Source organism: Gavialis gangeticus, unplaced genomic scaffold (assembly GCF_001723915.1).
Source record: "Gavialis gangeticus isolate Ggan-Ray unplaced genomic scaffold, GavGan_comp1, whole genome shotgun sequence".
NCBI lineage: Eukaryota > Metazoa > Chordata > Crocodylia > Gavialidae > Gavialis > Gavialis gangeticus.
In genome coordinates this window covers 170,501,336-170,518,806 of record NW_017729032.1, presented here as the reverse complement: position 1 = coordinate 170,518,806, position 17,471 = coordinate 170,501,336, and the positions used below count along the sequence as shown (strand labels likewise).

Genomic DNA, 17,471 nt, shown 5'->3' with positions numbered 1-17,471 from the left:
AAAAAAGGTGATAATGATGTATGGGTAACCTTACTCTTTACTACTTTTAGGCTTAGTGCAACAGCTTGGCCTCATCTGACAGCAGCATAAACGACCTTTAATTGCAAATTCTGTCTTTAAATGTAGACCACTTGACTGGCAGAGACATATTCTCTTAAAATTAAACTAAGAAAGGGACACAACCATGTGGCTGGTTGTCTGACTGCTGTAGCCTGCTGCTTTTGAGAACTTGGTCTAACACTTCTAACTCAGGGTTAAATGAAAGTCACAACAATGTGGCAAGTTCCGAACAATTAACTGTCCTTAGAGAAACCCTACAGGCCTGAATTACACATTGTAACACATGTAGGAGGACAGCTTGAAGACTGAAGGGAACAACTGCAAGCCCAATGGGGCTGTCTTGGAGTCTTATGCCATAATTTTATGCTGATATTCTGGAGACAACGAATACTTTTTAAAAAGCAGAAATAAAAAGTTGAGGCATATCATCTCAGGGTGAAAGAACAAGTTGTTAGAGCAAAAATGTGGCCCTAACACACCCCTGGGAACAAGCTTAATACTAATAACTGCATACATAGCAACTTTAGCTTTATAAAAAATATAATGAAATGACATCATGGAAGGAAATGGATGTGTATAAAAGTGTTAATAATAAATAATAATATACAGGTGGTCTACTCAACACGTAATATAAACAGTAGGAGAAATAATGCTTGAGCTGCCTATTTAGTCTGCGGCTTAGTGCTTCATGAACAAAATTCCTCTTAGTATGCAGAATAAAATAAAATAGGTCACTGTAAAGCTTTACATACATGATTTTATAGAGAACATCAGAAGTATGAAGTCCAAGTGTTTGAAAACAGAATAGTCTAATAAAAGATTGCAGAACAGCTTAAAACTCCTCTAAAACAAAAGAAGAATAGCAACATGTGCACACATGCACAATTTGGAAATCACATAGAAAGATGTGAACCAAAAAGTTATCATGATGAAAACAGAAAAATCTAATATGCCATAACATTTTGACCACATCACTTTAGACACTCTCCAGGAAGAAGAAAGGAGTCAAATTTGACTGTATCCTTTTATAAGTGACTCTTGAAGAAGAGTCTGTTATAACTGAAGCATGGCTAATATATCTTACAAGTGAATTTAATTTCTTTTTGTCATATGCACAAGTACTGCATGTCAACCTAAGTGATTAACAGATTATTATTTATTTGTATTGGACTGCTGCCTTAAGTCGCCCACCTCCACAAGATTGACAGTAAAAAGAAAAATATTTGAGGCCTCAAAGAGAACAGGTCCACTGTTGACTGGAATATGTAAACACTCATGTGTGTTGCGTGCTCGTGCGTGCACATACACACACCTCACATACTTAAATTCTCTATATAATCCTAAGTAAGTGTACTTTCTAACATTCAGGGGGAACATAGGAGTTTCAGAAACTTTAATAAAAATTTCAGTGTGTTATAATATGGGATTACTGAAATAAGAAGTCCACAATACGGATGATTTGACCCTAGAATTATTAGACTGAATACAGAGTCAGAAAAGAGAGAGTGAGGATCATTCAAGGTTTATGGGTAACTGTCCTAGTAAACCCAGACTAAAGGATACCAAATTATCATCTCTAGTTTACTTCCTGTGTTGTTAGATACAGATCAGACTGTGATTATAGCCTTTGCTATAAGACTGAAGACACGTCACCCTACAAAAGAGGAAGGGTGTTTCTGTGGAAATCTACAGAATGTAACCAAGCTGATGCTAAAGACAGTGTTAATATAAATTAAACTCTACATAAAACCAAAACAAAACCATAAGCTATATAATGCCACTGGTGCAAAGACTAGGCTTAAAAGATCAAGTGAGACCGCAGTTGGAGTACTGTGTCCAGTTCTGGGCGCCGCACTTCAATAAGGACATGGAAAAGCTCGAGAGGGTCCAGAAAATGGCCACCCATATGATCACGGACTTGCAAGGCAAGCCATAGGAGGAAAGGCTGAGGGACCTGGGCCTCTTTAGCTTAAAGAAGAGAAGGCTGAGAGGGGACTTGATAGCGGCTTACCGCTATATCAGAGGAATGCATCAGGAGCTCGGTGAACAACTGTTCACTAGGGCACCTCTGGGGAAGACCAGGACCAATGGATAAAAACTCCTGGAAGGCCACTTCAGACTTAATACCTGGAAAAACTCCTTCACAGTCAGGGTGTCCAGACTGTGGAATAAACTCCCTCCAGAGGTGGTGCAGTCACCTATCCTGGAGGTTTTCAAGAGGAGACTGGACAGTCATTTTGCTGGGGTCACTTAACCTCAGCTGTCTTTCTGCCTAGAGCGGGGAGGGGGGCTGGACCCGATGATCTGCAAGGTCCCTTCCAGCCCCTAACAATCTATGAATCTTTGAAAAGATCAGTTCCAGCATGGTAAACTATGTGCCTAAACCTGATCTACCCTTGTCTCAAAAAGCAACTCAGAATACCCAACTCCAGCAACCACAAAACACTTCAGATGCTTTATCTCAGATCTGTCTAACAGCAGCACATAGGCTGCATGTAGCCCATGAGGGGTTAATCTGCACCCTCCTTCCCCCCATCCAGTTGCTGCTTCCCTTACTGCTCTGGCTTCAGTAGCAACACAGGCTACAGGCTTCCCTTCCAGCTTCTGCTTTCTGTGCCTACCCCAGGAAGCAATGCAGTGAAGCCCAGGATGCTGAAAGAGCCTGCAGTATAGCACAGAGGAGGAGCCTGTAGGTAGTGATCTAGGGGGTAGAGGTAGGAGGTGCCCGCCTGCCTACAGGCATGGTGCAGTTGTGGCGGAGGCCACCCACCCGTGTGCATGGTGCGTTAGGCAATCCACATGGGGCAGCCTATGGGGCCCATAACTCACACTTTTGCAGCCTGTGGGGCATGTGCCCCCAGATGATGTGGTCCATACAGGATGTAGTGCTCCACTGCCCAGAAGTTGGACAGCCCTGCCTTATCACATTTGTTTTTTCCATGATGGATTGTAAAAATCCCTAGACTCTTAGGCTTCTGCAATATATAGAAGCATCCTCAGAGCAGCCAAGTCAGTTTAACCCAGAAGCATCAGCAGAGAAGGAGTCCCTCTTTTGTATAACAGTTTAGGAGTTAAATCGTTCACATATGAAGTGGAAAACTTGGCTTCTTGGATTCAAACCAAAACCTTTTACCCTCCACAAGTGTATGCCCTCAATATTGGACTGCCTGGGGTCATCTTCTATCCATACTATTAAAAGGTAGGCCACTTTATAGCCAGGAATGCAAGACTCAAGATGCCGGGAGAGCAAGCAAAAGGAAACCTGATACTGTAGCCCAGTGATTAGAGCCTGTTGGAGTAGGACTGGTATTTGGTTTGTACTCTCTGGAAAGTTATGCATTTATGCATTTTCTAGTAGATAGCCTTTGGATACAAGCAGAAATAAACCTGAGACCAGAGATGAGAATCCAGGGCTCCCTCATCCAATGGCCTACTCTAACCACTAAGATACAGGAGCAGGGACCCATTGCTTGGTCCTCTTCTGATTCAATAGCCTGCAGTGTTGGCTGCACAGAGGCCTAGGTGTAACAGAATGGGTAGAGGATGCCTCACTCGGACTATTCTGGCTTAAAGTGGTTAGGGTACTGGAACACTGTTTACTCACAACTGTTAACAAGTGAAAAAAAAGAGATCTAACTGAAATGAAATAATTAATAATTATTCTGCCTATTAAGGCTTTAGGCAGATATTACTTCTACTTTCTTTACTTTGCCACTTTCATGAATACCCCAACAAAGGCATCTAGGGAGCCCTGGAAGTAGAGTTCTTGTTCTAAAAAGATACAGCTAAAATTTTTTGGCTAGTGGAATATTTGCCAAAAGCTGAAATTGTCAATAATTTCAACCAAAGCATATACAAGACACTTGAGCAGAATTGGAAAGAATTAAATGCAGGGGCAATGCAGAGGTGGTGTGAATTTTTTGGGCCATGTATTTTTACACAGATAAGTATGTTAAATAGATTGGAAAGACCCACTGTACAGCTGTGATACTAAAAAAATACAAGAAGAAATACACATATTCATGGACAAAAAAAATCACTAAGATACAATTCAAGTCATAAATAATTCTATATTAATTTATCACAGCTAGAATGTTCATGCTACCAACGTTTGAAAATCAGAGAATTCATTGTTAAGACTAGACAGACAATCTTAACTCTCATTCTGTATCACTGTGCATCTTTACCAAACAGTAATATTGTTTTGAATAACTATCCCAGGAAATATAGTAAGCACAACTGAAATTAAATTAAATTAAAAAAGCACTCTGAAATAATCCCCGGACATGCTGGCATTCTTGTTACTCCTGGATGTGGTGTGTTAAGCATTTAAATTAGAGAACAGGGTCCTCTCTGGCGAGAATGTAGTGCGCATCAAACTTAAGATACTGGAAATGGCCTCAGAGATTCAAATTACAATAAGCCCATGAGCTTCCCTGATTTCAGTGGAGCTCTGTCCATGCTGAGTCAATTGTGGGATCAAACCCCAGTTTGTATCAAGATGTCTTTATTATATTTACTCATATAACATACACCCCTAAAATAGACACACATTGTATTTTGGGAAAGAAGGAGAAAGACTTTTTTCAGTCTTTTTTACCACAACATGTGCTCACCATACCTAGATGCTTCTAGCCACATGTAGAAGGGAAAGACTCCATTCCTTAGTGTCAGTCCCCCTCTTGCTGTGGGTGCACAGGTAGAAGTTTAATTTTTTTTACAGCCACTGTGAACTGGCACAATAAACAAACAGTTTCCTTGCTTAAGTCTCACACTCCCATTTTGGAAGTCTGATTTCCAGGAGGGAAGGTGGTATGCAAATAAATGCAGTATTCCAATTATGGTAGGTAAGCAAGGTAGACTTGTGCTGTAGATGGTGAGGATCTGGCTTCTCATGTTTATAGTCAAATGAAACAGAAAATAAAAAGTAGTTTGGGACTTCAAATGGACCTAAGCATAGAGGATGCATCTACTACTAGATGGTTGGCATATACCTGGGACAGTGAATATAAGATTCATAGAACTAGCATATGGGTAGCACCAAATGCTGAATTAAAACAGTATGGCTACTTCCTGGTACTAGTTGGCAGAAGGGTTTATATAGCCTGCAAAATGCAGGAGAACAGTAAAGTTAGTATCCTGACGATGTTCACGAGATGTATTCCGAGTATCTTGGGCCTCAGACCCATTAGTATCGATGGTTATGAATAAGTTGCAAAGGTATTATAAAGTTGCTTGTCTGATCTGAGCTATGCATTTCCCCAATTAAATATCTGTATAGTTAGATTTGCATTCTATTAATCTTATATTTAAGTTGTAATTTTTAAAACATTTTATCCCCAGCTTGATATATTTTTACTACTTATTTCGAGGTTACTCATAGCAAATACGGACTTCACAGAGATGGGGAGAGATCTTGCTTTCCTGCTTGTCTACTGTATAAAAAGTGAATTACTTGCATTAAAATAAGAATGATCTGCAAAAAAGATAATGGAGTATATGTTGTACACACCACCCCTCGCCCTGAAGACTCTCTTTATGAAACTGTTGGGGGAAGAGGCCAAAGATGCATAAATACGGGCTTATAGAAGCAAGCGACAAATAGGTTCTAGCCTTGATAGCATCGGCAGGCAAAAAAGGCAGTGGTGTAGAGAAGAAGCTTGATAAATAGACTTTCCTCCTCTTACTTCAGTGGCTTTACAATGAACTGCCAATAGCAGCTTAACTACAATCTAGAGCAGAGGGAATGCTGTTTGTGAGCCAAGAAGAGAATGTTAAGATCTAATTGTGACAGAATAACAAGAATTTGACAAAATAAAGCAGAAAATGCTCCCAGAAAATGGTTGAATTTTTATTTACTTTTCATAATTTGGTAAAATTGTTTATGGCTGGAAAGGGGCAAGAACAGGATTTTGTATTTGCTTGTAAAATTTGCTCTTAATATATTTAATAGAGGAGTCACAGTACACACAATTAGCACATTATGTTTTTATCTTCAAAATGCTTTTCAAACATTAATACACATTAATTATCCTAAGCTCTTCTATTGGCCAGGGCAGGTGGTAAAATAAATCATTCAAATTCCAATCTAATTATCAAGTTGAGAAAGTGAGTGCCCTACTAACTATCTTGTAAAGATTACAAAGAACAGCCTTTTTCTTTTACAAATATTTACATAAATGTACTTGGAAGAGGGTGTCCAACTGGTGGTTTGTGGGCCACATGTAGCCCACAAAGGGTTAAATTGTTGTCCCCACTCCATCAGTACTCCTCCCCATTGCTCTAGCTGCAGAAGTAGGGGAAAGGTTGAGGGCAGGGAGGGAAGGCTGCAGGCTCCCTCTCCCCTGCGGTGTAGTGTGGCACAGCTGCAGTGCTGGGGGAGCCTGTGGCCTAAGGTGCCTGCAAGGCGCAATACAGGAGGGTTGCTTAGAGCAAGGGTTCTCAACCTTTTTAGGTCAGGGATGGCAAACTGCGGACCGGAAGTGAGCGGCATACTGCAGGCCAGCAGCCAACCCTTTTTTACACTCAGTATAAAAGGGTAGTCTGAGTATTAAAAAAGCCAGTGGGTTGGCTGCCGGCTCACAGTATGCCGATCACTTCCAGTCTGCGGTTTGCTGGTCCATGGTTATTTCCAGTCTGGCAGCTGACCCTCCTGCAGACTGGCAGCCGACCCTTCATGGCCCGGCACTGGGCCACAGCCTGGGGGTTGGGAACCCCTGGCTTAGAATAGTGGTTCTCAACCTTTTTTGTACCAGGACCCATTTATAAACATAGACAGCCAGTCTCAACCCAGTGCCCCTCACTCCCAAACCACTGCCCCCTGCCCCCAGGCATCACACCCAAGTGTATGGGTCATGGGATGGGTGTGGGGGGGTATGGGAGGCCACAGGCAGCTCCTGGCAGGCTGGAACTCTGCCAGTCTGCAAGGGAAAAGCCAGTTTCCCACGTTTTTCTCCTTTAAAAGGAGAATCCCTTTTTAAAGTTTGTTCATCCGTTTCTAAAGTTTGTTCATAACCGTTTCATATATTCTTGTGACCCACTTTCAGGCCGTGAAGCATGGGTTGAAAAATGTTGGCTTAGAAGAAGCAAGGTATCTGGGCATGCAGTGTATTGGGGGGGGGCATGAATGCAGGGGTTGAATGGGGGAGGGGGACATTGGGGTGCAGTGTAGTGGGGAAGGAGCATCAGCCACGTGGCGCAACAGAGGAAATGGCATGTGCCGTATGACTCCATTTGAGAGGCCAGTGCAGCATGTGGCCCCCAGCCACTTAGAAGTTAAACAGCCCTGACTTAAAGGAACGAAGGAATAAGACGTCTCCAAACATAATCCTATAACAGTTTGAAGATATTAGCAAATTTGGCAATCTGTTTTCCATAAATCATACACAACTGCTTCACTGTAATTACAAAACATTTTAAAAGGGTATGCATAAAACACAGTAAGTTTTAGAAGAACACAGGAGGCAATTATAGTTACTGACTCACTGTGATTTAGTATTTCCTCCATTTTAAGATACAAGTCTGTGCACAACCCATCGGTACAGCACAACTTATATGAAAAAGCTACCTTTCACAAGATTAATGCATGCATCTCATTTAGGACTGCTCATTTAAGTGCAATTGAACATCATATTTACAGTATGCAAAGCACCCTTCTCTTTCTTTTGCATGATTTTTCAATCAATCCATCCTACAGGCTGTCAGAGAATAAATGGAGACATAATGAATACATCCAGCTAAATAAAATGTACTTTGAGCTAAGTTTTGGTGAAATGTTTAATGCAATGGTGAACACAAACATTCATATGCATACACACAAAAGTTTAGAGAGCCCAAACCCTCTCCCCTAACCATAAAATAACATTAATGTACGTTAATGTACAAAATACCTATATTCAAGTATTGTAACACTAAAGAACTGCACAGAAATTAGAACAGCAGAAACACACATCATCCGATCCAAAAAAGAAAGGCAGCATAGTTCAAAAATTCCAGAAACAGTTTTTGTTGGCTACTTGACAGTAAGCAAGTTTTAACCAGTGAAGCTTAGTTTGTGAGGTAACCTCCTGCTCTTTTTCCTCTTCCTCCTACACCACCCACTGTGGCCTGCATTAAGAGTGCTATGTTTCATCTAGTCTGTAGCTGGCAGCGCTAGAAAATACAATAGAGAGACAACATTGTGCTCCTAAAGGAACAGGATCCAGCTGACATATCAGTACTTACATCAATCATTATATTACACTGGTGGTGTTTGTAAACTATACATATTAAGTACATTTATGCCACATTTCAAATGTTTTGGTCCCTTAAAGGTTGCAATGAAGATATCTGTTCTGCCTACACGCTGTCATATTTACAGTCAGACTGAAATTGGATCAACTTGTAGGTCCAGATTCTGATTCCATGTAGATAGACCCATTGAAATAAATAGGTCTGTTCATTAAATAAGTGTATTTGTACTGAGAGACAGCCTATAATCTGGTCTGTAATGTACAAGAAACTCCTATTTAATACTCAAACCCAAAGGGGTAATAGTACGAAAGACCCAAGGAACCATTTCAGTAACAAAAGGGACAAGGCAACATTTTAAAAATATATTCAATTTGGCTTAACGCAAATAACAAAACTCCTATCCCCACAAAGTTCTGGTATTATATTCCCCTACAATAAATGTAGTATTGGAAGCCTATATCCTTCAACCATTTTGTCTAGTTTTTAGATCGGGATAAGGATAAGAAATTAATTTTGCTGTGGAATAATTTTTAGGACATGATTAGCCCTCCTTTAATGTGATACTGCTTCATCAAAAATCCAAGAAGAGAGAGAGATTAAAATTGTAATCCTTCTCTATACAGAAGTCAAATAAAATAGCATATAAATAAAGTATATAAGTAAAAGACAACACATTCTGAACATGAGAAAGCATTTGATAGGACTCAGTAAGGAAAAAAGTTCAAGACCAAACTGTTTTTTTTAATCATGTGCACATAAGGATGGGGACAGGAAGAAGTAAGAGAATTTTGTAATTGTCAAAGGCACCAGAAAGATATTTGTGGTAATAAATATCAGACTTTGTCTTTACAAGGCTGCTCCAGCCTATCTTGTCAGTGAACTTCAACTGTAGAACTAGGTTCAGACGTACAGAAAACCCGAGGCAGAAGTGAGCTAAGTTAATGTGGTCTTCTGTAAGCGGCGTAGTTTAGATCGGTAGCAAACAGAACACACATTTGCTCGTTGGTGGTACGGGGGGAAATCTTAGGCCAGGTTCTGCCATTTTTAAACCAGCCTGTGTGCGCGGAACATATGTTCTGCTATGAATATAGACTGGTTTTGCGTGCCCAACTTCTGTTCTGTTATGGGTACAGACTGTTTTCTGAACACTTAAGCTAGTAGAAGTGTAATCTCTGTACCTGGCCTGGCTGTGAAGAAGTACTGAGTAAGAGGATAATTCAGCATTGATCTCTCTACTGAGACTATAGTCAAGACTGTTAATTAAGACAGGTTTCTGTGTGTGTGCTACTGTGAACCAATCAAGCAACTTGTAGCTGCTGAGATATGCTAAGGCTGTCATATGGTCATAACAATCAGATTTTTTAAAATTGTAAATCTTTAAATCTACTAACTTCCCCTAATTCTATGTTTTTACTTAATCCTACAAAAAACCTGCATATACCTTTCATTGTACACCATGAAGGTTATTTCTTTTGGCAGGACGTTTTGAATCATTCTGCTGTAGGCTACTGGAATGTGTTAAAATCAGCATAAACTCATCAGTGCACATTTTCAAGTATAATAAACCTTATGTAATAAGAATTGCACATGTGCTAATCATAACAACACAATAGCGTCCTTTCATCAGTGCTATTATTCCATATGATTATTCAGTTCAGAAGTGTTAAATTGTAAATGGTTGGCTTTACCGCTGAGCTTCAGGGAGTACTCTGCAGAGAGTCTGTTCAGTGGTACAGGATTAATGAATAGCTGATAATGCTGCATTGCAAAATACAGCACAAGCCAAAGTTAAATGTCCACTGGAGTTTGCAGAGTTCCAAAAAATAACAAATGTATTATTCTACAGTTCAATAAAGTTAATCTAGTCACTGAAAGCAAGCCTTCTTCCTATTTGCTTATTAGAGATAATATTACTATTTAGTAACACTATTAATAAGACTATTTATTATTTTTCAAATTTAATCTAAAAGCCAGAAAACAACTTGGCTGCTTTAGCATATAAATAATATATTTGCCAGCACAGGCAGTTTTGTTTCACTGGGGAAGATCCAAATCTGTTACCAGATCTTCCATTACAAGAACTTTCTGTATATAAAATTTTGTTACAAAACGCATTTAATCTCCATAGGACAAGACAAGATAAAAGGCAAGTAACAACTTAAGTTGGAGACAGAAAAATCAAATTAAGTCAGAAATGTCATCAAATGAAAGTTAGTAGCATGGTAAATATACAAACCAGCTATTACCCAGGTATTAGTAAAGAATGCTGCTTTAAAAAAGGCTCATCCTATCCTCCAAGGAAAAATGACAAAGATAACCACTTAGTAGCAAAGTAAACCTCATCACCTTATAAAACAAAAGGATTCTGACCAGTATGAATCTAACTACTACACACAATTATTTCTATTGATATATTCAGACACAGGCTATCATTCTTATCAAGTAACTAAGCAACACAATAAATTGTTTTAACCATCTATCTATTGCACTTGTACCTTCTGATAAATATGCTAGCTTCAACACCCAAACAAAAATATACTTACACCATATACCTTGCTAAAGCATTCAAAATGATTACCCCTCCCCCATCCTAGGGGCCTGCTATATTCACATATGTTAGGGCGTAATGCAGTTTTATCTCAAATATGTTATCTAAACTTGTAGAATATCCAACCAGCATTATGGAATTCTAAATATACTAAGTCTAGGACAAGCAGGCATACATTGACAGTCTGTATTGCAAATTGCAACTAAACAATAAAGATAGACCCTCACATGATTAAATTTTCCTAATTCTAAATCTCTCCCTCAGTGTCATGTTAGCAGCATAATTAGGGACAAAGGGACTTGGAGAGAAGGTGCCAACAGCCATACTATATCTTTTATCTTCAAACAGCAAATGCAGGAATCACCAAATGTTGATGTAAGGCAATATTTATCAAGGCCTTGACATCACTGAAACCAAGGACAAAGCAGACACATGAATGAAAAGTAATATATGAGGGAGAAATTATATCTGGGATATTATGCAGATAAATTTAGGTCTGAATTCATGACAGCCAAAACAGCTTGCAAAAGCCATTTTTATGTTTCTGTGCAACTACCATGTTTTAATAGCTACATTGTCTGAAGCTCTATACAGGATACAGTCTCTGTAATCTGAGAAAGTATAAGCCTTCTCCATGAAAATGAGCATCTTTACTTCCACACAGGAACACTGCAACAAAACAGGCTTACATTGTTAATTCTCTATATAGTCACTATTAAATGAAATTCTATCAAATTAATTTCCAGACTGTCACAAATGTCCTTCATGACTTGCCTACCAAAGACAAGTTAAACGCCCGAAAGCCACATTTTTACCTCATAGTATTTAAGTTAGAATTATCTATTTTGTATTTGCAAAAGAGGCTGTTCTTATTAGGTAGAACTGCCATTTCACTGTTTTTGTTTAATTTCAACCAACTTGTCCAAGTAGGCCATTTGGTAGAAACCTATAAATGGCACCCAAGGGGTCTGGGTTCTTGCTATAAAGAGGTCAGCTATTTCCTTCCAACTAAAAATAGTCAAGAGGATAGAGGCAAAGAAGGAGTAGAGCTAAATTTAGCAGCTGAAAAACAGTTTATAAAATTACTTCCATCTTGCCACATGATGGCTTTTTAAATTTTTTTTTTTCTAAATGGGCCTGCTCATAAGAGGTAGAAATCCTTTGTTATTTTGTAAGGCTGGCTGGAGTATACCCAGCACAGAAGTTAAAATAGGAAACAAAGTAAAACAACAACAATGTAAATAAATGGTAGGCAAGATGTACAGCAAATATCCAGGAAAAGTACACCCTCCCCATACTGCATGAATTCGAACAATTACAGCACTATCAGGTGGTTTTAACAAAAGACCCATTAGAGATGGAGACACAATCCATGTAGCAGACTCCATCATGATGAGTCAGAAGGTTTGGGTTCCAAACCTGACTCTACCACTGACCTATGAGACTTAGACAAGCTACTTCCCTTCCCAGCCACGCTCTAACTTGTCTATCTCCAAACAGACCTCTTTAGGGTAGTCAGTACCTATTCCTAGTACATGGGTGTACAGGATCAAGCATAACAGAGCCCTGAGCTGAGTTGGGGGCTCAAGACAACACTGTGATACAAACAGAATCCATGCAAAATAGTTTACATTTGACCCCTACATTTAAAAATAGCAAAAAAAACAGGAAATACTAAAAGTAGACAGACGCAATGACTACCTGTATGGCCATGCAGAAGCCCTGGGTCATTTTCCACAGCCTAATGCCGTGATTCCCAAGATGGATGGAACACAAATAGTACTTCATACCCAGTATTTCCCAGTACCGGTCTCTGGAGCTCATTGATTCCATGCCTTAATGGTCCCCAAAGGATGTCTCATCTGGTCCTTTTCAGTCACAAAGGTGTGAGTCCTCAATAAATTATTGCTGTCTACAGAGTGACAACAATTCCAGAAGGTCTTCCAGGAGGCAAAGTATATTATAAAGCTCAAAAGGATAGGCCCTGTAACCATGGAGATGGGGAAATCCCATTTTTACATAAATACAAAACCTGAAAAACTGGTGGGACAGAAGCCTCAGAATTTTGAAAGGCACACAGTCAAGCAAGTTCCTCTGCTCTTCCATGCACTATATTAAAGAATATAAAAAGCGTAAACTTAAGAAAGTCTTAAGGGGACATACGGTCTTTCCAATAATAAAAAGTCCCAATATTAAGACAAATGTAGGCTATGGAAGTTAACTTACTTAGGCAGGAGGAGGTCGGGGTGAATTCAGAAGACAATTTTCAGAGAATTTTTGTCCTAAGGGCACTTGGACAGTTGTGTAGCTGCCAATGTTTACATGCATGCATAATTATGTATCCTCTTTAGTTCCCAAACAGACTTTTAATCTTATAAAAGGACTGGTTGTTCTTTAGCCCTGTGAAGGATTTAAAGTGAGATGCATACAGTAGCTCTGTTTAAATCCCTGCCACTTTTACCATTATTGAATGTAGCCTAAGAAAGCTTTAATGCATTTTTGATGTGATAGATTCTCTATTTCCCTCCCTCCTCCCCCTTCTTTTCCACTCCAGCTCATGTACCAGACCTACCATGGGAAAGGTTTCCTGTTTGAAAATGATGGCATTTGTGATGTTGCAATTAACTGTTACTGTTCAAAGAAATCTGAAATCCTATTCTGGCTCCAATGATGTTTCATAACATAGAAACAAACTATTATTTATTTTGAAAATATGAAATGCCTTCAGATTTGAGAACATGTTGCCCACATAGCTCGAGGCCTAAATCTACCATGGGCAGTCATGTGGTAAGCAAGGTTTACTGTGTTAAGTCTTGTATATGCTGTGTGAGCAGTCTCAGTTAAAGGCTCACTAATAAATAGGTCAAAGAAGAAAGATGTGATATTACAGCTGGCACAGGGAAAGACCTGCATTTGTTACCCCTCTTCAGTTCTCCCATAGGAACACCAAAAATAACTTTATTTTTAATACTATTAAATTAAAATAGCAATATAGAAATTTTGATATTAAGCACAATCTTCATTCTGTTCACAATCTGTCATAAGAATGATATTTTTGGAGGAATGAAAAGAAGGTTAAACTTCCAGTATATTACACTAATATTTTTTTCCTTTTTTGTGTTCTTTGAGTATTGTAAGTGGCACTATAAATAGATTACTTCCCTCTATGCCTCCAGCTTTAAAAGTGAGTTGCATGTCAGGAAAGAAAATGACCATACCAGTAATACCAAACCTTTCTGCAGGATGGCAACAGATCTTTTAATACAATATGAATTAAATATTAATGCTGACTTGGAGAAATAAATATCTACTACAAGTCAAACTTTTAGGGTGTGGTTTTTGTGTTGTGCAATATGCCTACTTAAGAATTCAGCATGTAATTAAATAGGCCAAGGGTCATTAGCATAACATGATATTGGAACAATAGTTGACCTCACACCCTATTAAATCAAAATATTAGGCCAACTGCTGAGATTAAAATAGCACCACAAAACAGGGAACAGAATCAAGAAGATTACTATAGTTGAGAGGAAAGTGCTAGTCTCTGGTAGTGTTAAGTATCAACAGTGGGCATATTAGTTTGGTAGTAACATCTTGCTGTCTTCAAGTGGCATTGCCAAATGACAAAACCCTTAATATTTTTTTGCCTAAAAAACACATGCAACAGGTTTGCAATTTTGTTTTCGTGCAAACACTGCAGTGCTCTGCATTTAATATCAGTCACACTGAATATTTTTTTCCACAACACCAGCATTGTTCCATCAAGTTCCTTAAAGGCATGCTTTTAAGCTAGATGACAGCCTTGTAAATCATGAGGGGAGGGGTGGGGGGGCAATTAACTTATTTACCTACTTGGAGCTCAACTTCGATTTACTGGAGTGGAGTGATCAACTCCTGTGTGCCTGCTGATTCAAAGACTGGAGATGAATGGGATTCCCCTCCCCCACACTGGGGTGTGCAAACTCCACACTCTCTACGGTGTATATACCTTACATTTCCCCCCACCAGCATTTTAATAATAATAATTAAAAAAATAAGAGCATCTTAAAGCCAAGACAGTCATTTCAGAAACTCCTGCTCAAACTTCTCAAACACCCCCTGCACAGATCAAACATAGGCCAACTAAACAAAAACAAGAACCAACCCCCCCAGACAAATCTTCCCCTCCTTCACAGAAATAAGCCTGAAACTAACACAATTTCTGCCTCTAATAACCAACCAGGGGTTCAAAACTCTGGCATAATAAACCTTACACAAAAAGGCAACACTTTGGAGTCTTTAAACAGTGACTTTAGGTTAAACACACAACACACACAAAATCAAGTCACACTTGCAAGTCACATCCACACACCCTCCCCCCCCCAAATGTAGGAAATCCTAAAAGAAACACTGCCATCAATCCACCAGAATCAGATGCAGAAGAAACAACAGTGGTTTTCATAATAATAATCACATAAAAAAGAAACAGGAGGAAGTTGGCTGCATGCACTAGGAAACCCCCCCTCAACAAAACCCTTATGGCAAAAGGTAAATGATCCCTAAATTACATTGTCTCACAGAGGCACACAAAAAGGTCCAAATGATGAATAATCAGCCCTCCAAACTCACCTCTCTCAATGAGTATTAAAGGCACAGCTTTCACTCCTGGAAGCAGCAGAGAAAACCCTCAACTTCTGCAAAAACACACACAGAGACTTTCTTTCACTTGCTGTACATGGTGTAACTCTTCTTTCCCTAGGTCCCAGCAAGCGTTAAGGGAGACTGTAAATCCCCACCACCGCCACCACACGCACTCCTCCTCCTCCTCCTCCACACACAGCAAAAAAAAAAAAGAAAAAAAAAAAAAAAAAAAAAAAAAAAAAAAAAAAGAAAGAAAAAAAAAAATCAAAAGGAAGTCCCAGAGAGTGGGAAGAGGAAAATGGAAAGTTTTTTGGTGCGGAATGGCGGTCAGGAGGTGCTGCTGCTGTTGCTCACTACTTCATTAGCAGAGTTAGTGTGTTTGGTGTTGAATGTGAGAGTGCCAGGCTTGCACAGACAGAAGCAGCAGCACTGTTGAGACATACACACACACACACACACACACACACAGATCCTCACTGAGACAGTCAGTGACCTCCTAGGGGAAAAAAAAAAACCCCAACCACATTTTCCTGAACCAGGGGAAGAAAAAGAAAAGGGTGGGGAGGGGAGAAAAGAAAAAATATATAAAAGGCCACCACTTTTAAGAACTCCCCCTCCTCCAAAATCAGCCTTCCACACCCCAAAAAACTTCAGCCACCAGAAACACTGTCAACAATAAATAATGTGTTCCCCCCACAACCCACACAGTACCATAAGGAACTCATTGCAATCCACTCGTAAAGCTTATTTGAAATGTTATATTGAATTCTGGTCTAAAACAAAACAAAACAAAAAGATACCCCGTCCCCCTCTATCTAGTAGAAAAATGAAAGATTAAGTCTGTGGACTCACAATAGAATGTATTTATATAGAGATACATCTGTCTGTGTATATATATAGAGAGAGATATACACACAACTCTCTTTCTCCATATGTACATAGTTTGTCAGAGGTTGTGTGTACATGGAGGGGTATAAATAATATATCTCCCTTAAGGTCTGGTGATGGTGCAAAAGCTAATGAAAATGGCTTTATTAGTAGCAGTATCATCATGCAAGTTTCAGGCTGCTGGAAATCTATTCTGCGTCCTCAAAACCTATTTATAAAAATGACTCTGAAAAGTCTACTTGTCATACATCTAAATGTACATGTCTGCAATGCTAAGAACACATAATGGTAATAATGTAGAGTCACTGTACACCAAAACAGTCATGTGTGGACCCAGTTGGACAAAACCTCCAGAACCATTTTCTATTTCCCTGCTTATTTCCATTTTAATTATGTGCCTTCCTCTATAAATTGAGCCAGGCAAGCAAGAGCCTAATTCCCAGTAATTTGAAACATAACAGAATCACATCACAAGACAATGGGTGTTTTTCAGGCTTTAAAATCACTGGGAGCTTCCCCAGTCAAAAAAAGAGGCACACAAGCAAAAAATAAATTCTTATATACTGTATTATACAACACGAGTGATGTTAAAAATAATGTTTCTATACCATTATTAGAGCACATTAAAACATGGACTTACACAGTCTCCATAATTGTGAATCAGCAGAATGGATTTTATTACATATCAGCTGAAATTCAGCACCCAGACAAAATGTTGTTGTTCTTTTGCCTTGAACATGCCCTTCTTTCCTTATTTTTCCCTGGATTTGTACAGCTTGATACTGAGATATTACATTCAATCGAGGAAAGAAGGGAGCAATACAAAAACCAATGCAAGTAAATGATGCAACATTGCCCTGGTTACATGTGCTTCCCTTCCCCCAACGTCTTACTGGTGAGAGTGCCGTGTTTTTTCCGCCTGTAGGGTCACATTGTGGTTGATTGATTCTCCTTTCGCCTTGCTCAGTCATTCAGATTTGGAAAGTAAATAACAAGTTGACATCATTACAGCTTTCTGCATTACTGTGACACATTCCTCTGCTACCACACACACTCTATTAGCTGCGCAGCAAAACCCACTCTTTTTTTTTTAAGCCTGGGATTCCAGTGTTTTGTTGGTTGC

At 39.2% G+C, this 17,471-nt stretch overlaps 1 protein-coding gene across 1 annotated transcript in view; it reads right to left on the bottom strand.

Annotated features, from left to right (window-relative positions):
* TBL1X (transducin beta like 1X-linked) overlaps window positions 1-15,648 on the bottom strand; it is a 372,330-nt gene extending 356,682 nt beyond the window's left edge. Inside the window, exon 1 of the mRNA XM_019524649.1 lies at window positions 15,449-15,648. The gene's annotated coding sequence lies outside the window, so the exon portion shown is untranslated. The remainder of the gene's footprint in view (window positions 1-15,448) is intronic.
* Between the last annotated feature and the right edge of the window lie 1,823 nt (window positions 15,649-17,471).